A 2,359-nucleotide genomic window follows, 5' to 3' on the forward strand; every position below is an offset into this window, starting at 1 on the left:
TATTTCTATTTTAATTTTTAAATATAAGTATTTTATTATTTTATATAAATATTTATTTATATTAAAAACAGAAAAATAGAAAAAAAAAATATTTAAAGTAATCGGGCCGAGGACTGTAGCAGCCCAACACCTGGCCCGAAACCCTACTCCATGCGACCGCATGAATTTATAACGTGAAGGCCATGCGATCACATGACTTGATTTGACAGGCCTGGTAACCTCAGCCGACAGATTAGGGTTAGGATTATTTAATAATTATTATTAATTATTTAGTTAATTAGGGTTTAGTTATTTTAATTAATTAGCTTTTAGTTTTAATTTGTATTTTTAGTACTAATTAGTTTTAATAAATTATAAAATTAATACTTTTATATAATAAATAATATAAAAATAATATTTTTATAAAAATTGTACTTTTTACAACTTTAAGTTTTTTTTTATATTTATATCTTTTTATTTGTTTTAGCGTAATATTTGTATTTTTCGTTTGTATTTAGTTTTAAGTCATAGTTTTTGCCATAGTTATTTTTATTTCTAGATTTTTAAGCTTTGCCGTAAAATCCCATAAGTGCTTTTTCTTTAGACTAAGATTTAGGTGCTTTAGAATTTTGCGACACCGTTTTTAAATTTTAGTACTTTTTAAGTTATTACCGTTTTGGATATAGTATTCATTTTAAGCTTAAATACCTTTAGACGCAACTTTTAATTCTTGGTTTTTAGACTTTTAAGTTTCAACGCGCTACGTTCTTTTTATCATTTTTCTACCTTTTATTTTTTGACGTTTTTCGACGCACTCTTTTTCTTTCTTATTTCTCGACGCTCTAGTTTTTAGGATATAGAATTTTCTATTTCTTCTCTAAAATTTCTTTAAATTTAAACGAAAAATTATTTTAAGTGGTTAAATTGATAGACATCCAAAATTTTCTGGTTCGTAGTAATAGTTGGATTTGTTAGTGGCGAGTTGTGAGCTTCCGATTTAAAGGGTCCTGGCTACCTGCTGCATCTATTGGCTATTCGAAACGTGGGCAAAATCAGAAAAGTCTATTAATTTGATAACTTATTTAATTTTTATATTTTATAACTAATAGGATATTCAGTGAATGCACCGAGCAAAACGTTCACCACCTTTCATACGTTCACCACCTGTAACTCGATCAAGACATCTAGCCAATATTGTCACCGTTGATTTTTCTTTAGAATCGTCATCTAGTCGACCAAGTACTCCAATTCAAATTTTCGATAATCCATTTTTTGAACCCGACCTCACAATTGAGAATCTGGAGAATATTCAGGAACGATTCGTAGATCCTGAACCACTAAACTTTCCTCCGGAACCACCAATCATTCAAACAGAGATTGTTGAGGAACGAACCATTAAATCAGAATCCTCTAGTGATTCCGATTCAACAAATTCAATTATGGAGAATCTGGAACCTTTAAGTATGGAAGATCGAATGAGAGCTAAACGCACTGGCCAAGGTCACGCAATTACTCATCCAGACATTAATGCGCCAGATTATGAAATCAAAGGACAAATTCTACACATGGTGACTAATCAATGCCAATTTAGTGGTGCGCTGAAGGAAGATCCAAATGAACATCTCGTACCTTTAATAGGATTTGTACTTTATTCAAAATAAGAGAAGTGGAGGATGAACATATATATCTCATGTTATTTCCCTGGACTTTAAAAAGAGAAGCCAAAGATTGGTTAGAATCGTTACCTGAAGGGGCGATTGATACATGGGATGTTTTAGTTGAAAAATTTCTTAAACAATTCTTTCCGGCATCTAAAGCCGTAAGACTTCAAGGAGAAATTGTTACGTTCACACAAAAGCTAAATGAAACTCTATATGAAGCATGGACAAGATTTGGAAAGTTATTGAGAGGATGTCCACAACATGGTTTAGACACTTATCAAATAGTACAAATATTCTACCAAGGATGTGACATCACTACAAGTAAAGATATCGATATAGCAGCTGGTGGTTCCATTATGAAGAAAACCTCAACTGACGCTTACAAAATTATTGATAACACTGCTTCCCACTCACATGAGTGGCACCAAGAAAAAGATATCGTTAGATCATCTAAAGCAGCTAGAGCCGATTCTAGCCATGACTTTGATTCCATTTCCGCAAAGATATATGCTGTTGAAAGATGAATGGAAAAGATGACTAAAGATATCCACTCAATACGAATTAGTTGTGAGCCGTGTGGAGGACCACATTTGACAAAAGATTGTCTCAGTATTGAACAAACAATGGAACAAAGAAAGAATGTTTCATACGTGAACCAAAGGCCTGGAAATAATTATCAGAATAATTATCAACCGCCAAGACCAATCTACAATCAAAAT

General features: G+C 32.1%; 1 non-coding gene across 1 annotated transcript; it reads right to left on the minus strand.

Moving 5' to 3' along the window:
- Positions 1 to 1,801: 1,801 nt before the first annotated feature.
- LOC139903476 (small nucleolar RNA R71) lies at positions 1,802 to 1,908 on the minus strand. Its single transcript, XR_011778293.1, has one exon. It is a non-coding gene; the product is annotated as a small nucleolar RNA R71 (small nucleolar RNA).
- Between the last annotated feature and the right edge of the window lie 451 nt (positions 1,909 to 2,359).

This window comes from Rutidosis leptorrhynchoides, chromosome 3, assembly GCF_046630445.1.
Source record: "Rutidosis leptorrhynchoides isolate AG116_Rl617_1_P2 chromosome 3, CSIRO_AGI_Rlap_v1, whole genome shotgun sequence".
Classification (NCBI taxonomy): domain Eukaryota; kingdom Viridiplantae; phylum Streptophyta; class Magnoliopsida; order Asterales; family Asteraceae; genus Rutidosis; species Rutidosis leptorrhynchoides.